This window comes from Rhinichthys klamathensis, unplaced genomic scaffold (genome assembly GCF_029890125.1).
Source record: "Rhinichthys klamathensis goyatoka isolate OS25496 unplaced genomic scaffold, OSU_Roscu_1.1 h1tg000161l_1, whole genome shotgun sequence".
In the NCBI taxonomy this organism is placed as follows: Eukaryota; Metazoa; Chordata; class Actinopteri; order Cypriniformes; family Leuciscidae; genus Rhinichthys; species Rhinichthys klamathensis.
The window spans coordinates 498314-521304 of NW_026606695.1; positions in this window are offsets into that span (position 1 = coordinate 498314).

Sequence of the window (22991 nt, forward strand, 5' to 3'; positions counted from 1 at the left end):
CTTTTTCTTTTGCTTCTTGCTTTTGCTTTATTATTTTGTGATTAATTAATTGTTTTCCTGTATTTTGCTTGCTGTCTTTGTATTGTTTTCTTGTTGTGTATGGATCATGTTTTCTTTCTTTTTATCAATTGTCACTACGAGTGCTTTTTGGCTTGTCCAAGGAAAGAGGGGTTGTGAGTTGTAACCAGCCTGTGAAGCCTGGACAGTTTGGTGGTAGTGGTCTATTCACAATCACTGAAACCGATGATTGAAGATGGCTAGTTGCTCTATTTGGTGTGTCCTGATGAGGCACAGTATGTGGTCTACAACCCTAGTGATTGATCTTTAGTTGACGTGAGTGTGTGTGTGTGTGTGTGAAGTGTAGTGCACGTGTGGGTGTTCCTTGACCATCACTGACGTTAGCGAAGGCTGGCACTAGCTCGTCCTGCTTCTGACAATCACGAGCCCTGTGAGATTGTTTATTGTTATTATGTTGTGGTTATGTTAGTGGGATTGAGCCTTTGTATGCTCAAACCTAATTGACTTGCACTCTAGCATTTTATCTTTGTCCAATAAAGAGTCTTTTTTACTTGGTCATATCCACATCTCAGAGTCTCTGTATAGGGGAAAATCGAACCTGTGTGTCCTCACTAGGATATTTCCCTGGCTTAGTGGCCAGGGTGGTGTAGTCGACTCTCTTTCTCCTTTACTCTCTCTCTCTTCTTGCTCTGTCTCCCTCTCTTTGCCAATTTCTCTCTCTGTCATCAAACTTACCGCTCACCAAATAAGAATTAACTCACCAGCTTGGCACCTACTGATGCGACCAGAGGGCCGCAGACTTTTAGGATATTTGGACTGGTGGCTTCAGCAGGGCAGTCTCTCTTGCCTCACCAAGCCATCACCCAATCAGCCATCACCCTTTAAGTCGACCAGGGAGATGGACCCAGAGCCCAGCTCACCACCACCCTCTACCAAGGATATTTCGTTTGAGCCCCCCGCAAACGACGAGCTTCAGCCTGCCTCGATGTGTGAGCCAGAGCCCATTAAAAGAGAGGACAGCTCCGACCATTGCCCCAGAGCCAGAGCCCCAGAGTAAGTCTGACCAGGGGTGTGAGCCAGCGACATCTGTGGCAGAGGGAATGTTGGTGGAATTGGACACTGAGGACTGGCTGATAGATTTTAACATTGAGGTAATGCCTCCTACCCTGAATCATTTGTCTGTTCTTCCTCATTGCTGTTTCAAGACCGTACTGAAACTTGTATGGACTGTGAAATATCTGTTTGTTCATCGCGGTTTCAAGACAGCACTGAGACCATTTCATTGACCTGTTGGGAATTTGAAATACCATTATTGATCCTGTCCAGCTTCCCTCTATCACCCTCACCTCAGAGCTCAGCCAGTCCTACCGTCTCTGCTGGATGCCTGCAGCCCTTCGTCTCCCCCGGGAATGCCTTGCTGCGACGTGAAGCCTCAGGTCGTGCAACCACCAACCTTGCCTGAACGAGAGGATCCTGTGGCTCTGCCTCCGGCCTCTGACCCCTTCGCTCCACCTCGGCCAATCGATCTGTCTGCTCCGCTTTGGCTCCTCCCACCCTCGTCTCCACCAGATCTTTCCTCGTCCACCGGGTTTCCTCGTCCCACCTGCTCCTGTTTGCTCAGTCGTCACTCTGCTTTCGCCGCGGACTTGCGAGCCTTCCTCTGCGCTCCGTCTCTCCACCCTTACGGCTACTGCGGGTTCCTGGACTTTGTTTTGTCTTTGCTTTCTGTTTTCACAGCCTCCCCACTTGAGTTAGTTCATTAATTTGTCACCCTAGAAACCCATTTGATTATTCATCTAGTTCAGATCAAGCATAGCATCAGTTCTGGCAGGTCCCTCCTCCATCCCCAGCTCCTCCTCTCGTCCAATTCACGAGTTCACACTTACAAATAAGTCAGATAGAATAAATGCGTATTTGGCGTGCTGTCCGAGGAGAGGGCTCCGAGTTAGGTATTCGGCCCGAACCCAGAGCACTCCCCCCGTATTCCTGGCTGTGAAATAAATAAATAAGATAAGCCAAGAGTGAGGAGTCGGGGTGGTGGAGGGATGCTGAAACTGTCAAGGAATGTTAGGTGAGTTGACAGAGTAAATATTTATATGCTCCTTCTTGTGCTGATAGGCTAGACATGGTAATTGTTTGATGACCAGTTGATTGGAATGATGAACGTGCTCCTCCCGTCCAATTAATGATATCTGCAATACATGCATGTTGGTTCTGTTCTGTTTACCCTAAGGAGGGTTATTGCTGCTCTCCCTTCTCTTATCCATGCTAGTCTGCATGGATGCGCAGGTAGTTCTAGCCCAGAAAATAACCATACAGCCAATCCTAACTGTGTGGTAATTGTCAAACATATTTGACGATAGTGGTCCTGACAGAACTGTGGTCTAATTAGTTCTCCTTGTTTGTCAGTGTATATAAGTTCCCTTGTTTTAGGGCTCCTTTGTCAGTTCTCGTTAACGCATGTCCTGAGTTTGGTTATGGTTTGTTTTCATTGTAATAAAGTTTATTTTAAATTCTCCATTAGGAAACTTAACTTTTTTCACATAAATGGGTGTATGTTCGGCTCTTTCTGTTATTCTCTTTTTCTTGCTCTCTTTGTCTAATTATAAATCACTGAATGAAGACGGAGTAGAGCGGAAGGTGTTTTGAAGCACTGGTGATTTAGCCCTGGTAATTAGAGACCCTGACTATCTTTCTCTCCTTCTCCTTGTCCCTCTGACTGTCCCTCCCTCTTTTCTCTCTCTCTTCCCACCATGCTAGCTAGATTAAACTCAGGGGAATGACCTGCCCCAGATTTTACGCTGCATTGAACTCTTAACAAATTAGAGATGGGTTATCCATGGACAGCTTAATTGCAAGGAGCATATGGTGTATTAACTCATGATCAAGATTAAATTATACATTTCCGAGCGCAGATTTGTTCTTTTCATACTCCACAGCTGCCCATGCCTCCCTCCTCCTTTATTTCCGGCATGAGATGAGGTCAGGAAATCTGTACGTTGTGAAATAATATGTGATTTACAACATGGTGATAATTTGTGCGATGAACATAACCTGATGAATGTCTTTGACAAGCTTGCTCTCATTACATCGGAAACTACACTTTCATTGTTAAACAGCTTCAAACAAACCAAACGTTATAGATGTTTCAAGGCAAATTTACCAAACTGTTGCTCCACAATTGCGTGTTTCTGTGCCAAAACTGTCTTATTCAATAACCAGTGTAACCGGACACTTAATAATGTTGAATTTCAATCAAGACACTGTGATTATTTTCTCTGAATAATTTGTTGTCTATGTAAATTAGCCACATAATAGATTATTTGTTTTATTCACAGAAGGTGCTATTCGCTTGACCTGTGGAAAGCAGGCAGTAAATTATGTAAAACATGTTTCTGTAGCCCATGGCATTATGCTACAGTAGCAACACAAAGGTTGTGGGTTTGATTCCCATGGAATATACACTCACCGCCCACTTTATTAGGTACACCTGTCCAACTGCTCGTTAACACTTAATTTCTAAGCAGCCAATCACATGGCGGCAACTCAGTGCATTTAGGCATGTAGACATGGTCAAGACAATCTCCTGCAGTTCAAACCGAGCATCAGTATGGGGAAGAAAGGTGATTTGAGTGACTTTGAACGTGGCATGATTGTTGGTGCCAGAAGGGCTGGTCTGAGTATTTCAGAAACTGCTAATCTACTGGGATTTTCACGCACAACCATCTCTAGGGTTTACAGAGAATGGTCCGAAAAAGAAAAAACATCCACTGAGCGGCAGTTCTGTGGGCGGAAATGCCTTGTTGATGCCAGAGGTCAGAGGAGAATGGCCAGACTGGTTCGAGCTGATAGAAGGGCAACAGTGACTGAAATAACCACTCGTTACAACCGAGGTATGCAGCAAAGCATTTGTGAAGCCACAACACGCACAACCTTGAGGCGGATGGGCTACAACAGCAGAAGACTCCACCGGGTACCACTCATCTCCACTACAAATAGGAAAAAGAGGCTACAATTTGCAAGAGCTCACCAAAATTGAACAGTTGAAGACTGGAAAAATGTTGCCTGGTCTGATGAGTCTCGATTTCTGTTGAGACATTCAGATGTTAGAGTCAGAATTTGGCGTAAACAGAATGAGAACATGGAACCATCATGCCTTGTTACCACTGTGCAGGCTGGTGGTGGTGGTGTAATGGTGTGGGGGATGTTTTCCTGGCACACTTTAGGCCCCTTAGTGCCAATTGGGCATCGTTTAAATGCCACGGCCTACCTGAGCATTGTTTCTGACCATGTCCATCCCTTTATGGCCACCATGTACCCATCCTCTGATGGCTACTTCCACCATGTCACAAAGCTCTAATCATTTCAAATTGGTTTCTTGAACATGACAATGAGTTCACTGTACTAAAATGGCCTCCACAGTCACCAGATCTCAACCCAATAGAGCATATTTGGGATGTGGTGGAACGGGAGATTCGCATCATGGATGTGCAGCCGACAAATCTGCGGCAACTGTGTGATGCCATCATGTCAATATGGACCAAACTCCCTGAGGAATGCTTCCAGTACATTGTTGAATCTATGCCACGAAGAATTGAGGCAGTTCTGAAGGCAAAAGGGGGTCCAACCCGTTACTAGCATGGGGTACCTAATAAAGTGGCCGGTGAGTGTATGTACTTATAAAATCACTGTTCTAAAATGTGTTCCTTCAATTCGCTGTAAGTCACTTTGGAAGAAAGTTTCTGCCAAATACAGCACAGGCACCAAAACAATGCAAAACGCTTAAATTCATAAATGCTGCAATACATTCTTAGTGAATTCCCAGGAATAGTTATTTTCTTATTGGATATATTATTGACAATGATGACTATATATTTATATGGTGATATGTTTTTCTTTTGTACATGTATGATAAATATCAGACAAGAAAAAAAAAAGCTAGTTTTGTTTATAGAACTAAAGTGTGAAGTCGTGTCAAGTTTGACTTGTTTCTGTGATGCTTTATAAAAATATACTGTGTAACTGAGATTATATGCAAATCATCTTTATTTTTCTAAATGAAAAAGTGTAGAATTGTATAAAATGGTATGACATTCGTAACAACATTGCTTTGTACACATCAAAACACATTTACTTTGCCAAGGCCTGCAGCTGTTTGCAAACAGTGAGAGCATTTTTTTTTTTTTTTTTTTTTTTTTTGCCTGGTAAACTGATAAAAAGACAACGTCTTGTCATGTTTCTTTACACCATCATGAAGTCTCATAGAATAAGTTCTAATGCGGTGTGTTCACAATTTAAAACCGTTGTGGCTCCAAACAACAGGTTAAACTGTTTACACAAAAAGTGTGACGATGTACTGATAAGCTGTGGCACAGAAAGGAGATATAAAAGGCTACAGACAGAAAGTTCTTACTGATGTTTCTATTTAATTAAATGTGAGTGAAAGGTAGATGATGAGAGAAAGTTCACATCGGATACTGCGACAAGGTAATATCACGGACATCTAGCAATGCCGTCGTCCTTCTCCCTGAGATGCTCTTTATTTCTGTCCTGATTCAGTAAACATCTCAAATGTCTTTCTTTCACATGTGCACTGATAAAAACAACTTGTAGGATTTACTTGATAAAATCATTGTAACAATTTGCACTCAATTTTTCTAAGTACATTTTACTGCTGTGATATTAAGTACAACTTATTTGCCAGTATCAAGTAAAATGTACTTAACTCTAAATGTAACATTTGTGAAGACATTAAGTAAATGTTACTTAATTATATTTAACTTAGCAGGTTGTATTTATTAAAAGTAATAAAGTAAATTTAATTTCAAAAGGAACATCAATGTTGTGAAAATATCAAGTAAATTTTATAAATCTGTAATATTTACTGTTATGAAGTAATTAAGTAGATTTTATAATGTCTGTCCATTTCACATTCTGAATTACTTAGTTTAATTAATTTATATTACTCACTATCATTATGTAAATGTTGCTTTTTTAAGTGTTACCAAATAAATGTAATAATTTTCTCTGCATCAAACACTTTTATCACAAATCACAATTTAATACAATAAAGTTGAACAGTTTATTATGTCAACATTCACAATGAACCATTAAATCAGTAATCTTCATATCAACTGATTAGTGGTTAAGGTACATTCAGTAACCTCTCTGAAAAAAATTACAATAACTGTAGAAAGATCAGGTGTTAATTACTAGCATTTCTCTACAGGAGTGTGAGCAAGACAACATCACTAAAGTCTAATTCGCATCAGCTGTGTGTGTGCTTGGCCCTCAAGTGGTATTTCAGACTGGATGTGCTGCGATGATAGCTCAGTTCACAACGACAAAAAAAAAAAAATCATTTGGCACCTTTTTAAAAGTAAACTTTCAATTCAGAATCTTATCTTATTGGCATCCATTTCGGCGTCTCGCGCTCGTCATCCACTCAAAACGTAACGTTAACTTACTATTTGGCCAGCTCGCAACAAGTGTGTTTCCGGTCTAGCTAGATCCGGTGCTTTCAGACAGGACGCGGAATCCGCGGCGCTACACCAGTTTTCAAAACTTTTTGGATGCCAAAAAGTTTATATTGGTCGCGCTGGTAATCGTCACAGCAGAAAAAGTTGAACTATTTTTAATTTTGGCCGCGGTTTGTGCGCCGCTGCGCTTTGGTCGACGAAGCAAAACGTCCTCGCACGGCGCAAGCCATTGAAAGTAATGGGTTTCATAGCGCCGCGCATGCCGTGTCCTGTTGCAAAAGCATGTGAAAAAAAACCGACAAAGTTTGCTAGGCCAAAAAGACCATTAATCTCGCGATAAAAAAATGTATCGCATTAAAATGGGTTTGTGTTAACGCCGTTAATAACGCGTTTAACTGACAGCCCTAATATATATATATATATATATATATATATATATACAGGTCCTTCTCCAAAAATTAGCATATTGTGATAAAGTTAATTATTTTCCATAATGTAATGATAAAAATTAAACTTTCATATATTTTAGATTCATTGCACACCAACTGAAATATTTCAGGTCTTTTATTGTTTTAATACTGATGATTTTGGCATACAGCTCATGAAAACCCCAAATTCCTGTCTCAAAAAAATAGCATATTTCATCCGACCAATAAAATAAGTGTTTTTAATACAAAAAAGAAAAGTCAACCTTCAAATAATTATGTTCAGTTATGCACTCAATAGTCAATACTTGGTCGGGAATCCTTTTGCAGAAATGACTGCTTCAATGCGGCGTGGCATGGAGGCAATCAGCCTGTGGCACTGCTGAGGTGTTATGGAGGCCCAGGATGCTTCGATAGCGGCCTTAAGCTCATCCAGAGTGTTGGGTCTTGCGTCTCTCAACTTTCTCTTCACAATATCCCACAGATTCTCTATGGGGTTCAGGTCAGTTGGCAGGCCAATTGAGCACATTAATACCATGGTCAGTAAACCATTTACCAGTGGTTTTGGCACTGTGAGCAGGTGCCAGGTCGTGCTGAAAAATGAAATCTTCATCTCCATAAAGCTTTTCAGCGGATGGAAGCATGAAGTGCTCCAAAATCTCCTGATAGCTAGCTGCATTGACCCTGCCCTTGATAAAACACAGTGCACCAACACCAGCAGCTGACATGGCACCCCAGACCATCACTGACTGTGGGTACTTGACACTGGACTTCAGGCATTTTGGCATTTCCTTCTCCCCAGTCTTCCTCCAGACTCTGGCACCTTGATTTCCGAATGACATGCAAAACTGAGCAACAGTCCAGTGCTGCTTCTCTGTAGCCCAGGTCAGGTGCTTCTGCCGCTGTTTCTGGTTCAAAAGTGGCTTGACCTGGGGAATGCGGTACCTGTAGCCCATTTCCTGCACACGCCTGTGCACGGTGGCTCTGGATGTTTCTACTCCAGACTCAGTCCACTGCTTCCGCAGGTCCCCCAAGGTCTGGAATCGGTCCTTCTCCACAATCTTCCTCAGGTTCCGGTCAGCTCTTCTCGTTGTGCAGCGTTTTTTGCCACACTTTTTCCTTCCCACAGACTTCCCACTGAGGTGCCTTGATACAGCACTCTGGGAACAGCCTATTTGTTCAGAAATTTCTTTCTGTCTTACCCTCTTGCTTGAGGGTGTCAATGATGGCCTTCTGGACAGCAGTCAGGTCGGCAGTCTTACCCATGATTGCGGTTTTGAGTAATGAAACAGGCTGGGAGTTTTTAAAAGCCTCAGGAATCTTTTGCAGGTGTTTAGAGTTAATTAGTTGATTCAGATGATTAGGTTAATAGCTCGTTTAGAGACCATTTTCATGATATGCTCATTTTTTGAGACAGGAATTTTGGGTTTTCATGAGCTGTATGGCAAAATCATCAGTATTAAAACAATAAAAGACCTGAAATATTTCAGTTGGTGTGCAATGAATCTAAAATATATGTTAATTTTTAATCATTACATTATGGAAAATAATGAACTTTATCACAATATGCTAATTTTTTTGAGAAGGACCTGTATATATATATATCCCAATCCAATACAGTTTTATGACCTGTCAAAAACACATGCATTTACTTATCTATTTGTGGATTTTAAAAATTATTTTAAAGATTCCCTGGTATGTAAGTGTGAGAGTGTGTGTGAGAGAGAAGAAAGGGTGAGAGAGACTTTCTCCCTGCATGACTATTTTAAATAAGCCTACCCAGCTCAGTCTGTCCATAAACGGCCTCAGCTTGGTCCCGATGACCATACCTGTCAAGTTTTGGATTTGAAAATAAGGGAAATTATCCGGCGCCCACCGCGAGCAGTCCCACCACCCCAACCAAGCTGCAGTATCCCTTACATTTTAAGACAGGTGTTATAGCCTAAATGAAAACACACACACACACACACACATATACTGTGTATATATATATCTATATATATATATATATATATATATATGTAGTGAAGTCGTGTGACGTCAGTACTATTTGGTAGGTGGCCAATGAGCAATCGCCCATTTGGGGTACATAAACCATTCATTCAGGCCTCTTGGGGTGCGTCATGGTTGAAAGCCCACCCCTTTCGTTGTAACTACAGACTGAGTGCGCCGCCGGGTTGCTGAGGGTTTGTGCGCGTGGGTTGCTGCTTACTCCCAGGTATGCTTGGTATCATCTTGGGGCGTAGTGGGAAGTTTCTTTCCTTTTTTTTGTCCTAACTTAGGTTGTGGCAATTTGTTTCAGTACGGTGTGCCTTCAGGGCTTCCATCGGTGTGGCTTCGCAGCTTAACTGATCGGAACACCAGCAGTCAACAAGGCTGTTAATTGATTCTTTGATATGTTGAAGTGTATCTCGATCGTATTCTCTGGTAGGTAAACTGGGATAGTGTTTCATTGCATTATCGGGCGGGTAACTGGTCGATCACTTTGTTAGTCGTAACCTTTGTTTACTGTTTTGAAGGTCTTCGTGGACGCTAAAGCGGGTTAAGTGAGCAGTCGCATTAAACAGCGCGCTCTCTCTCTCTTCGCCACTCGCTCTTTAAAGCCACGCTGCTGCTTTCTCCACATCGTTACGTTTAAGTCAAGTATGTCTATGCGGGCTTGAAGGATTATTCTGTTTTCTTTGTTATTAGTTGGCATTTCTTTACTTTTGTTTTTGGTAGATTTGTTTTCTAGTTATTTGATGTCTGAGTGACCGTGTCTGCCTGGAATCACTTCCAGGCGTAACGTTATTGCAGTGAACTCTGTATTTGGTGTGAGTTTCTGCCGCGGTCACAGTGTATTTGTTTATTGTTTTTCTTGAGTGTGAATGCGAGTGTTTAGAGTATTTATACTTTGTTATTTTGGGTTAAGGTAAATTGTTTTTTTTTTTCGTGTCGGTCACGTTGGACTGTTAAGTCAATAGACCGACCTTGAATGTGTTTTGGTTTATTTTCTTTTGTTAAATTAAATTGTCCTGTTTATTGTGCATTTATTATTTGATTCTGATTGGCCGGTCTGCCTGCAATAACTTCCGTGCGTACTGCAGTTAATTCTGTGTGGTGTTCCTGCAGCGGTCAGTGTATTTGTTTGTCTTATTGTCTTTAATCTGTTTATAGTATTTATATTTTGTTTATTTTGGGGTGCATTGTATATCGTTTTTTTTGGTTGGTCTTCGTCACGTTAAAGTCAATAAATTGACTTTGAATGTTTTTTTGTTTTTTTTGTTTACTTAAATTGTTTAGTTCATTACTTCTCTATATTCTTTTTCTTTCCTTTAGGAGCTGAGGACTTCCTAGGGCGGGCTGGTTGTTTGTCTCACTGCAGGTGTTTCACTAAGAGTGTTATTACAGTCTCATTATTGCCGTGTCACTACCTTTTGGTTATTTGCAGTGAATTTGGTGGGTGTACGTTGGGTTGGCGTGCTTCTAATGGTGGACCTGCTGCCAGCACACTAGCCTGCTCCTGACTGGAAGCCTCAGCCCCTGCGACGGTTTATTGTGAATCTTGTGAAGGTGTATTGTGAATTTTGTGAGGGTTTATTGTAAATCTTGTGGAGATTTATTGTGAATCTTGTTTATTCCTTTTGTGTATTGTTTTTTTGTTTTGTTAATTCAATCATGACCCAAGTGAATTACCGATTTTAAATCCTTGTTGATCAACTTTTACTGTCAATAAAACATTTTTGTACGGAAGCCCATGCCTCTTGCCTTTTCCAGGTGAAACGTATTTGCATGCTTTATGTGGGTTGTTTTCCCTGTTAACTTGGGGTGGCGTAGTCGTTAAAATAGAGCCACTTGCTACATATATATATATATATATATGTGTATGGTATATATAGGGTATATATTAAGAGCATTTATTTAAAGGCTTATTTGCATATTTTCTGTTCATTTAATATTGCTTGTCTTTACATTTACTTTTTTTTTTCATTCCACACATTATTTTCATTTCATATTGCTTTTCTTTTACAGTTTTTCTTTTCATTTGCAGTTTTTCTTTTCATTTCACATAACTTTTCTTTACTCTTTTAGAGAGTTATTGAACAAATTTGTTGCAGACTTTGTATTAACTGTTTTGGAAGGAGTGTATTTGTGGGCTGGGCCAGAGTGGTTCATTTTACATGAGAGTAGAGCAAACAGTTCTGTTGTCTAACGTCATCCTATTCTCTGGAACAATCTTTCGTACCATGCTAAACACCCTTTCTCGTGCTGACATACATCATTCCTTCCCCGTGTGAGATGCTAAAGTCGCAGTTACAAAACTTACAAAACGCGTGACTGTCCCCCACCCTGCTCCTCTTCAGAAAAGTAAATTCGCTATCCCATTGATCGCGGTATTTAGTACTTGAGGGTTTTGGTTTTTTGGCAGGAGTGCCTTGCTCTGTCATAGCGTCCATCACCCGTCTCTGTTTTTGTTTGTTTTTTGTTTCCCCCGCGTTGTCACTCATCATCTGACCTCACACACTAACCTCGCAACAACTGCCACCTACAGTACCTGTAGTTATCGCGAGGCTAGTGACAGAGCTCAGATTGGGAATGTTTTTTTTTGTTTGTTTTTTCGCCCGGGGTATTATTATTTTTCAATAACGAAGGTTAAAATACGGGAGATTTACGGGAAAATCCTAATACGGGAGGACGGCGGGAAAGAAGGGTAAAATACGTAACGAAAAAAAAAAAAAAAAACGGGATACTTGACAGGTATGCCGATGACACCTCCCTTGGCCATCATCAAGGAAATAATGCCCTTTTGATGAACTGAAACTGCAAATTTTACAAGACCATCTCATAGGAGGCCTACTGTTTCTCCCTGATGACACCTGTGACAAACGCGTCAATCTCTCTTCCTCCCTAGACCTCAGTTGTCCACTGTATTGGTTCCTCCTGAGAACTGAGAACAAGGTCACCCTGTAAAAGAACAGACACAATTTGTGATGTTAAAATAATACTCTAAAAGTTAATGCCAAATGTATTTACAATTAATATTACATTACACAATAAAGAATAGGGGAAAATAAGAGCAGCAATATTATAGTATTGTTACAAAGATTTCTACTTGCCTGTATGAGACTAATGTTGCCACGTCAGACCAGAGTCACTGATATCACAATGCACTGCTGTACGGTTCTGTTACCTGTTGAGAGAAACAAATTGTTGCATTGAGTTCTCATTTACATTGTGTGTTAATGCCTTTTAACATCAGATCCTCCTATGGGCCCAGGGAAAATGACTGTCTCTCAGGGCAGTATATATTCTGGGGCACCAAAACCATGGAGTGGACATCCTGTCGAGACAGGGGCTGAGGCCCGGGGAATGGAGACTTCACCCAGTGAAAATGTAGAATTCAATGGGAAAACCCCTTGGGAGGAGTACAATTTACATATGTGATTTCAACAACCAGATGCATTTATACTTGTCCAGTTTCGCCTAGAATGCGGCCCAGACCACCTCCTGAAGTGGTTTGAGCGATCGTATTCAAACCCGTCTCGAATGCGTTTCGGAGGGCATTTACACCTGGTCTTTTCACGATCGGAAAGCTATCCGATCACAGGAAACACATGAAGTGGCCAGATGTAAACAGCCCATACGGTGAAACCGAAACCTCTGTGAGTTGCCGGGGAAAGTGCAATTTGCCTTCTAAAGGTTACACGGTTGTTGACGGGCCCTGTTTAGTGTTTCTCATGACATTTTCTTTTGACTTGTTTTTTAGATTTATTTCTATTGTTTCTAACATGTCATGTTCTATCAGTGGTGGGCCGTCAGGGCCAGCAAGGCCTTCTCTGCTGGCCTAAACACTATCAGAATCACTGACTTGCACTTTAATATATTTTTTCCATGAATGAGTATTAAATTATTCCCAATAGTTCATTCTCTTAATTTTATAGCTTTTCTCTTGGTTGCGCTGCTTCCAGTAGTGTATGTTTATTTTAGCGCTTTTATCCAATCATATTTCAGCCATCATGCGTTGCCAGGGTCAAAGAAATCTGCCTTCAGGCCTTCAGAATCGACAGTGCGGGCGCCTGTAGCTTACAATGAATGGCAATGAAACCGTTGCTTTAACCAATCAGATAAGCTGTCAGATTTAATCAGCCAATCAGATTTCGATTTGACTGCAGCAGGGCCATCTAGCAGGCATACAATAACGTCGGCATTTTCACGTTCTTTGATTGGATGCTCAGAGCGCGTACTATTACTGGTAGTCAGTAGGCTATCCGCATCTGTAGCGAACTGCAAATTAAAATATATTCCTGTAAATTTAATAGTTTTTCAACCCACAAATTAATGTTTCTTTCCCTCCTCGACCCCCAGCAGGATCCAACCTACCGGAAAAAATCCCTTATTCAGCCTGAGCTTAACGCAGAGTCACAGAACACTGCTCGATCTGTCCGGGTAAAAACTGACTAATGTAAGTTATGCCACGAATGATTTTGAAGGCAAAAGTCCCGCTGATCTCATTGCTTTCGTTCAAAACTCTGTGTGAGAGCATGAGACAGCTGTAACGTTACACATCGGCAGGTTATGCGGTGACTGTGTCCACTGCTTCTGTCGAGCAGACACTCTCTAAAGCGAATTAAAACTTGTGCTAGAAATATGACGGGACTCGACTTACAGCATTAGACTCGTCATTGTTGGAACTGAAACGCACAGATAACCTGTACAACAGAGTAATTTAAGTCTTCTTGAGGAAAGAAATAAGGATGGATTTTGTGTAAAAAACAATCAGTAGTTTTGGTGAGTATAATGCTTTTTTCCCCGTGGTGAATATGATTTTCTTCTTAATTTTTCTTTTAAATGTATGATCAAAACGTAATTTTTTTTTAAACATCCATACTATTGTAACGTCTGAAAAACGACTATTGTAACCATTGGACGACAAGATAAGGGAGGCTCCGTTTCTGATCTTATAATCGGAAACGCAAGAACAACTGTACACAAACGCACCAGCCGAACTCACACGCTCGTTTCTCTCTACCGGCCTTTTCCAAACTCACCGCATTAACCCAATAACTGCCGGTGCAAAATAAAAACTACAATTATAGAGAGTCTTTTGCGCTGCTACACTATTAAAAGTTATTAATTCAGGTAGGACAGAAGGCCTAGGTGTGAAATGCATGGCCCGCCACTGTGTTCTATAGACATGCGCTCGCCGGAGAACCTCCCTCGAGCCTCGTTTTCGCCTTCCCCGCCTCCCCTCACCGACGCGCAGCTGCCGCTCACGAGCCTCACTGCCGTCGCATCTGAGGTTGAGGCCGAGGGACACGCCACGAGAGACTGCTGCTCCATCCTGGCATCAGACGGCTTCCGGCTAAAGAGAGCATCACGCAAGACTGCCGGCTAGCTCTCTTTACGTTACAAGAGAGCTACCCCGCCCTCGTGTCCCAGTTCGCGCGTCATGCAGAGCTCTTTGCATGACCCGGACGGGCATCAACATACGCGACGTACTGGATGCGTGGTAAAAGCAGCGGTTCTGCTCGTCCAACGAGCACGCGGCTAGCTCTCTTTACGTTACAAGAGAGCTACCCCGCCCTCGCGTCATGCAGAGCCCTCTCGAGCTCTCTGCATGACCCGGACGGGCTTGCGCGCCGCCGTCGAAATGTCTCGCCCTGTCAGTCCCCTTACATAAGGCTACTGCAGCGGTGTATTTGGCAGCCAACGCGATACCCCCCGTGTCTCCCGCAGAGCCCACTCTCTTAAAGCTGGCAAATGCCGCTCGAGTGCTAGATGTAGGAAACGTGCCCACAACTCTGTGCTCACACCTATTTTTCTGCCCGCTCTGTCACACGGCCAGAACAGCCTCATACATGTCAGGTTAAGAATGTAAGTTACGTGAGCGCTCACGCTTACTAACAGACACATCGCCTAAAAAAAACACAAAAAAAAAACGCGCGTGTCCCGCTGCGGCCGGACCGCTGTCAAAGTTTATTTCCCTGTCAGTCCCCTTCAAACAGGCTACTGCAGTGGTTCATTTAGCAGCCAACGAGCCGGTTTGTTCACCCTCTCGCCTGCACACAAACGCCGTTTTCACGGCGACCCAGAGAAATCTCAAAAAGAGTATAATGTCTGGTCCGGCTCACGCCGTTGGTGTTTTAAGTGTAGTGAAAGTGCCCACGCCCCAGTGTTCACCCCTACACACAAGCACATCAAATCTCGTGTCACTCACAGAGCACACTCCCATAAAGCGCAGAAAAGCCGCTCGAGTGTTGAATATAAGAAATGTGTCCATAGGTCTGTGCCCACTATCTGCCCGCTCTGTTACACGCTCAATAAAACAGGTTATGAATGTAAGTCTCGTGCCCGCCGGAGAGTGTTCACGCTTACTTTCACACACCTCCCCCGGGCGCCGCCCGCGCGTTTAAATGTTATCACAAAACGCAGGGCATTGATAAGACACTCCCCATCCGTTATGATCGGGGCATCAAATACACTTGTAAGTCTCGTGCCCGCACACACACGCTCACGCTTACAGAAAGCTTTTCCGCCCAAAGCGCTGCTCGCGCGTCAAAAGTGAGAATAAAATGCTCCCCATCCCTTATGATTGGGACACCTCACATAAATCAGACGGTCTCGGCTTTCAGCGAGCAGCCATTGCCCAGACGCGCTCTCGGCTCCGGCTCAGCTTCACAAGCCCGCAAATGGCGGCGATCTGAACCCGGAGGCCATTCGCTCCCTAGCGGCTCACATAGCTGTGTGGGAAACTATCCCAGGGATTTCAGAATGGGTTCCGAGCACAATAAAGCAGGGCTATACACTTCAATTAATTCGCCGTCCCACGCGCTTTCGAGCCCGGACCGCAACGATAGTGAATGCGGAAGTAGCACACCTACTTCACGCAGAAATAGCAAAACTGCTGTGCAAAGGGCCTATAGAAAAAGTACCGCCTTCTCTGAGCAAGTCAGGCTTTTACAGCCGATATTTTTTCTCGTACCCAAGAAAGACGGAGCTTTCAGGCCTATCCTAGATCTGAGACATTTGAACAAGGCGCTTGCAAAAAGACCGTTCAAAATGCTTACGACCAGAAAAATCCTCGCGCACGTTCGCCCGAGGGACTGGTTTATTTCTCTAGATCTGAAGGATGCCTATTTTCAGATTCAGATATTACCACGTCACAGGCAATTTTTGAGATTCGCCTTCGACGGTCTGGTATATCAATACACCGTCCTGCCGTTCGGCCTGTCTCTAGCACCCCGTACATTTACGAAGTGCATGGACGCGGCGCTCGCCCCCCTGAGAACTCAGGGGCTGCGAATAATGAACTATCTGGACGATTGGCTGATATTGGCACAGTCAGAGACGGAAATGTTATCTCACAGAACAGTGCTTCTCAGTCACCTGGAAACCTTGGGTCTCACGGTCAACTGGACCAAGAGCTCATTAATGCCCAGTCAGTCAATTCCCTTTTTAGGAATAGAACTGAATTCTGTGGCCATGACGGATCGTTTGTCGACACAGCGCGTGCGCCGTGTTCGCTGCCTAGCCGCGTCTTTCCAGAAGGGCAGCTTTCTCCCTTTGAAAACGTTTCAAAGGATGCTGGGCTGGATGGCTTCAGTGGCAGCGGTGCTCCAGCTGGGCCTACTGCGCATGCGCCCGCTCCAACGCTGGTTGAATGCTCGCGCGTCTCGCAGAGCCTGGGTTTCTGGCGGCCAGAAAATCAGAGTGACTCAGACCTGCATAGCGGCTCTGCAGCCCTGGTTAGTAGCCGACCGGTACCAGCAGGGAGTGATGATGGGAACCATCTCTTATCGGAAAGTCATTTCGACAGACGCGTCCAACTCGGGTTGGGGGGCGCTGTTCGAAGGCGGACCGGCCTTTGGCCAGTGGTCAGACCAAGAGAAGTGTTTTCACATAAACTGTCTGGAAATGATAGCCGTCGAGAACGCGCTGAAGCGCTTCCTCCCGTTCATACAGGAACAACATGTTCTCGTCCGCTCGGACAACATGTCTGTGGTTTCCTATGTAAACCAGAAACTGTGGCGCTTATTCGGCAGAGCGGAAGTCGACCTATTTGCGTCAAAAGACAACGCTCATTGCCCGATGTTCTTTTCGAAGAACGAGGACGCGCTGGTCCAGGTCTGGCCAAGCCTCCCACTGTATGCTTTCCCTCCAGTCTCCCTGTTACTACAGGTGATCAAGAGAATCAGGGAAACGCGCCATTCGGTGCTCCTCATAGCTCCGCACTGGGAGAATCAGAATTGGTTCCCGGAACTAGCACGGCTGTCACATGCAGCTCCGTGGCCTATTCTGGTGAGGGCAGATCTCCTCTCTCAGGCTCGCGGCTCGATCTGGCATCCCCATCCAGAGCGCTGGTCTCTGCACGCATGGTTGATCAACAGGTACTCGTTGCCCTGCCAGAAAGTGTGATGAACACGATCACGCAGTCTAGAGCTCCTTCCACGAGAAGGCTCTATGCGTCTAAATGGTCGGTGTTCTCCAAGTGGTGCACCGACAGAGTTCTGGACCCGCGGACGTGCGAGGTTGCGCATCTGATCACTATCCTACAAGAGGTGATGGATAAAGCGAGGTCCCCATCCACGCTCAAAGTTTATGTGGCGGCCGTGGCGGCGTTTGCAGAATCGACGCACGGCCAGTCTCTGGGAAGACATGAGGTGGTCATCCGCTTCCTTAGGGGAGCTAGAAGGATGAATCCGCCGTGCCCCCCGTCGGTTCCTATGTGGGATCTTTCCTTGGTCCTCGAGGCCCTGAAAGCCTTCCCATTTGAGCCACTAGACTCCGTGGAGTTAAAATACCTATCACTAAAAAACGTTTTTCTGACCGCGCTGTCATCAGTCAAACGTGTGGGGGACCTGCACGCGCTGTCAATCAGCACGATGTGTCTTGAGTTTGGGCCGAATGACTCTAAAGTCATCCTCAAACCTAGACATGGCTATGTTCCAAAAGTGATGGGCACTCCTTTTCAGAGCGCAAGTAATTTCACTGTCGGCTCTGCCAGCGTCAGACAGTGAGACAGACGTGAATCTCCTTTGCCCGGTCAGGGCGCTGAAGTTTTACACTACGCGCTCCGCCTCTTTCAGGCGCACGGAGCAGCTGTTTGTTTCGTTTGGTGGGCGCGGCAAAGGTCTCGCTGCCTCGAAACAGACTCTGTCCAGATGGATAGTGGAGGCTATAGCGGCCGCTTACGCGTCAAAAGGTCTGCAATGCCCTCTGGGCATCAGGGCTCATTCCACTAGAGGCATGGCCTCATCGTGGGCGTGGTCCAGCGGGATTTCTATCCACGACATATATGTAGCAGCGGGCTAGAGCTCCCCGTCTACCTTTGTCAGGTTCTATAACCTAGAAGTTCCCGCCCTGCAGGCTAAACTTATGTCAGTCTAAGCGAGTTATGCATTCTGCCCAGATTTATTATGCTCAGACCACTCTCACGTGACTCAGCTCTCCTGGTTGAGCTGCACTAGTAGGGATGTGCTATATGCTTATACAGACCAGTGCTCTGCTCTGTATTCCCTATGTGTGCTTATGTACGAGTGATGGCCCGCATGGCTGGCCACCTTATTTTTCCACTTATTGGGTTCCCCGAGAAACCTCAGCGACTCATGGGGGTTGCTTGGCGCGCACGGCGTTGAAAAAAAGTTCGCGTAGCGTAAGCTAAACTTACGCAATACGAGAGAACCTCTTGTAAGAGAACGTACTCGGTTACTAACGTAACCTCGGTTCTCTCTAGAGAGGGAACGAGTATTGCGTAACCGGCCGTGCTCGCGCCACGAGCGACATCGCTTCAGTCGACGAAAACGTGGGAATTCAGCCTACAGCCCCTTCTTTTATACGCTAAGCCACGCCCATTCTGGCGGGCTATGACGCTATGAAGGCGCGGGCACCCTTCATTGGGCGTGACGTCACGCGGGGCTCACTGGTAGGCTGCAGCAGATGCCCGCAGGGCAGCCAATGAGCACGCAAGACTGCCTGCTCTAGGTCTGCTAGCTGCTGCACTGTGTTGACAATGAATACAAAATTAAGGATAATTTTTTGGCTTCAATATCTCGAGAAGATGAATCTTTCCCGTAGCGTAAGCTAAACTTACGCAATATTCGTTCCCTCTCTAGAGAGAACCGAGGTTACGTTAGTAACCGAGTACGTTTTATTAGTTATGAATCTATATTGATGCGTTTTCCCCTAACTTTTGTAATTTTACATATGTTTAAAAATATCGAAATTAATATCGATATTGCAATATTCATTATCAATATCGCAATATCAGATTTTTTCAAAATTGTGCACCCCTACTCAGGGGCGAAACCCAGAGTTTCCATAACTCCGGGCGAGGGTGATAAATCGTACCGCCTGCTTGGGAAAATAGGTCCCTCCTGATTGGAATCTCCATCGGAGAGCCGTCTAGAAGTTACACAAGGTCCAAGAATCAGACTCGGGCCGGCCAGAATGGGGCTACTAACAAAAGACGGGCCCCATCTCCGCGAACCCTCTCCAGAACCCCCGGGAGCAAAAATATCGGGGGAAATGCATACAGTTACTGTATAGCCTCGGCCATTCCTGAACCATCGCATCCAACCCCAGTGGAGCTGGATGCGTGAGGGAGAACCACATGGGACAGTGAGTTGTCTCTGAAGATGCAAATAGGTCGACTTGTGTGTAGCGATTCTTAGCTCAAATAAAGGGAATATAATTTTAATAACTGGTCATGAATATGTCCAGTAATCGCATACATAGATTAAAATTACCCGTAAAGGGAAAAGTTACCAACGGCCTGTTTGGACAACTGATTATAGTCCGTTCTCCAGTGGCGGAGCCAGAGGGGGGTCCGGGGTGGCACTGGACACCCCTGACATGCGATTGGCCACCCCGGGTGCCACCCCAAAATTTTATTTGCTACTGGCAGTTGCTGATGCTGATTTTTTTTTTAAATTACGTTCGCGGCAGCGCGGCGCGCGCAGTTTCAAACGGACGAGCGAGGACGAGAGATGGTTGCAAGATACCGAACTTCACCGAATAAGAAAACATCATATTTGAAGTAAGCTTTTAAGGTTTAGCATGAGGGTGGTTTGCTCCCAATAGCCTACATTAGGCCTAATACACGCATATACAGTACCTTGCCGTGTGTACGTTACAGTATACAATTGTTCTAATGTGAGGATAGGAGATCAAAACGCAGGCAAAGAGCAGAAACAAACGATATCATAATGCGATCACTATAGGACTATGAAGCTTTATGGGTGTAGGTTGTTGATGGACTCAATCTACTGTGTTTTGATCATCATTATGAATCTTATCTAGATGTAGTCTTTGATAAAAATGCGATTTTCTCTGCTTTTTGCTCATGTTGCTTTTTATGAAACTTGCCAACATTCAAGTGTTGATTAAAAAAAAAAGACGCACGAAGCTAGAATAACATAATTTTTTTTTGTTTTTGTTTTAAAAGCACAGGGTTTGTTCTTTCTTTTGGTATGTTCAGATATTCATACAACAAAATATTCTGGGGTGCCATGAAATTGTGAAAATGGCCAAATCCACATTTTTTGTATACTGGCGAGAAAGAGTTAAATGTTGGTAATTGGATGATGATTAGAATATGAATATGATTGGAATCATATTTTTAATTTGTCATATTTTTGAACAGGTTCAATTAAACATGAAAAGAAAGGGAGAGATATCAGAGTTATTTTAAAATAAGCACAAACATAGTCCAGTCATTTTATGAAAAAAAGGTTGAACAAATTGCAACAGAAGCAAACTCAAATAATTTTGTATCCTCATTATGTCCTGAGTAAGGAAACAAAGTCCCTAAGAATCCCATTAGGGGAAAGTTTCGAAATCTGTTTCTGGGTATTTACTTTTTATTTTACTTACCTTTTGTCTTCTGCATTCTCCTTACCCTTGTCTCCTGTTCTTCCCTTAGACTCGTCCCCCAGAAACAGTCGCACAGACCCAGCCCCAAACCCCATCTCTTAATAATTAAAAAAGGCTGGTTTCTAAAGTACTTCTTCCTGCCTCTATGTATTAATGTTCATGGGTAGCCTAAATGGGTTCCATTCAGACCTTAACATTAAGTATTTTACTGTTATGTGTCAACAAGATTCAACAAGACATTTTCACCTGGCTAGACCCAATGTTTAGATCTGTAGTGGTATTTATGCAAATTAGCACAAACGTAATTAGATTATGCACAATTTGGCCATCTTAACAAACAATTTAAAAAAACTTGGAATACATTTTTTGTTTGTCTTGATGAAAGTAATCAACTCAGTAATTTTCATGGTGATATCAAAAGGTTAAACTTTTTATCCTATTCTCGTAAGAAAAAGAATGAATAGGCGTATGAATAGGCTATATATATAATTTTTTTTTCTAAACTTTCCCTAATGGGATTCTTTGGCACTTTATTTTCCCTTACTCAGGTCAGGACATATTGAGGATACAAAATCAGTTGAGTTTGCTTGTTGCAATTTGTTCAAGGTTAACCCCCTTTTTGGCTTAAAATGACTGGACTAACAGGCAGATCAGGTGCAAACAGACCCCCCAGCCCTTGCATCACCACTGGCTAGTCAGAGTCAGTGTGGTCAGACTTCAGAACCAGCAACAGGTCAGAGCATCTACCAGACACAGGCAGTCAATTACATACCCAATTCAGGAATTTAAGTTGAGATGATTTTGCCAGATTAAAAGGATAGTTCACCCAAAAGTGAACACAATTTTTTTTATTATAAATTAAATAATTAGAATTATTATAAATTATTATAAAGAAAGAATTATGTTGTATTTAATCTTCCCAGGATAAGATTTTATATTGATGGGCAATAAAATTGTTTAACTTTTTCAAGGACATGTCTGCTTGATGCCTGCTATATCTAATAAAAGATCAAATAAAATAATAAAAAATATATATATATATTTTTTTTTGTAAATAAATGCAGCAGTTCATAACAGACACATGCGGTATCTTATCTACTTGGTGCTTCAGCTTTGTTTTCTGCAAATATTTTGGATGTTCAACACTTATAGACACAAACAGAGTGACCCAATTCCTTCCACAAGCTTTTCCACTGTGTGTGTACTGTGTACCCCCGAAAGTAGCAGTGGCCACCCCCTGGCCACCCCATGTATAAAACTCTAGTTCCGCCACTGCCGTTCTCCATACAGGTAGGCAAAATTAGATCAATTGTATATATCAATAATCAATCACAACAAATTATAATTACATATTAATATGTCAATTGTCTAGGATAGATCGATTCCAAGATAATCTTGCATGGAGTCAATGTATTATCGAATGATCTGCTTTGTCCAGCAAAACTGATCGTCTGATCTTCATCAAACCTCATGAAAGTTATTAAAGACGTTCAAGAGAAGTTATTCTCTGGCCATGAAAATTAACTTTCCTGTTCTATAAAAATACTATTTTTAAAATGCTTTAAGTATTGACAAATTTGTAAAGCACGTAGCTTGACCGAACATTTAAGGTACCTCGTAATGTGAGTCAATCAAATGAATATAATGTATTTAATAAAGGAAAACTACGTATACAGGTGAACTAAAGTTACATGGAATACATGTATATCCCTTGTGTTCTGTTCGATTTCTGTGTACTCCCCTTATGGACCGGGTCAAATTGACCCTAATTGGATTCAATACAATTCCTCAAAAATCACACTATGAAAAACAACAAAGATTTAGATACAAACTGTAAACTTTTAATATCAACATTTGTCAAACATTACAAAAACATTATATCTGAAAATATGATTTATGAAAATGTTTTTAAACATTTTTAAAACAGTTTTGTTTTGACAAAATTGGAAAATAAACAGTATACTGATTTTTTTTGCATATATTTTTTTTCTTTCTTTTTTTACATTTTATGCTTTGAACATCGTAACTGAACAACTGAACGTAACTGCTGTATAATGATTTTTTTTTTATTTTCCTAAGTTAACTTTCCCTAGTTTCCTAAGACCTATTTTCCTAGTTTCATTATTCACTCACTGGAAAGTGAGAAACCAAACATAACAAAAACATACATCAAATAAATGTTTTTTATTTATTTTTTGGTTTTGTGAAGCTGCCTTTG